Source organism: Pterocles gutturalis, unplaced genomic scaffold, assembly GCF_000699245.1.
Source record: "Pterocles gutturalis isolate BGI_N339 unplaced genomic scaffold, ASM69924v1 scaffold21353, whole genome shotgun sequence".
Lineage (NCBI taxonomy): Eukaryota > Metazoa > Chordata > Aves > Pterocliformes > Pteroclidae > Pterocles > Pterocles gutturalis.
Genome location: NW_010123624.1, coordinates 18,901 through 19,891, shown reverse-complemented (window position 1 = coordinate 19,891; position 991 = coordinate 18,901).

Below are 991 nucleotides of genomic sequence, written 5' to 3'. Positions count from 1 at the left end.
ATAATTTCCACCCACAGCCGGGTTCCGCAGCTCGCTCGGGGAGCTGCCCGCTGTGCCAGCTGCTCAGCTGGAGCCGCGGTTCTCCACCAAATCCCAGCTGGATCCAGGAGCGGTTCCGGAGCCGTGAAGCTGGTGGGTGATGGGCAAAGAGACCCCAGCCCAGCTGATCGCCCAGGGATGCTCCAAAACGTCCCCGGAGCAGGGACAGGAGCTGGTGTCTGATGAGATCCGGTCATAGAAACCCCCAAGGGTTTGGGTTGGAAGGGACCTTAAAGCCCACCCAGTGCCACCCCCTGCCATGGGCAGGGACACCTCCCACCAGCCCAGGTTGCCCAAAGCCTCATCCAGCCTGGCCTTGAACCCCTCCCGGGATGGGGCAGCCACAGCTTCCACGTCTCCAGAATCTGCAAAGCATTTGGACGGCTGATGGCGAAGCAGTCGGCACACGTTCCACCGTCACCCTCCAAACCTCCATGGTTGTTCTTCGATTTGCTGCCTCTGGCAGCGGCGGTGGCAGCTGTGGCCTCGCCGGGATGGTGCCCATGTGCGCGGCATCACCCCGATTCCTCAGACCCCCCGGGAGCTGTTTCTCACCCTCTGAAGTCGGGGGAGCAGCACGAGCGATGGGCTGAGTCCCCCCAGCAGTCTCTGGCTCACCGGGGCTGACATGGGGACACACATCAGAGCACGGTGGGGACAGCAGCCAACAGCTGGGAGGCTGGCAGCGTGTCCCCCGCTCCAGAGCGTCCCACGGCCCCTTTGGGGTTTTTTCTCCCCAATTTGGGCTCCTGTAGCTCTGCAACAGCCCCCCCCTCCAGGGGCTCTGATTTCCCCCTGAACCAGCACCCACGGGTGCTCTACCCCCACGTGCCGGGGGAGCTGAGGACAGCACACGGGGCTGGTGCCACATCCTCGGAGCCCAAGGCCTGGGGGAGCACAGGGCTCAGCAGAGCAACCGCAGCCACGCCGGGGAGGATAAACCACCTTCAGT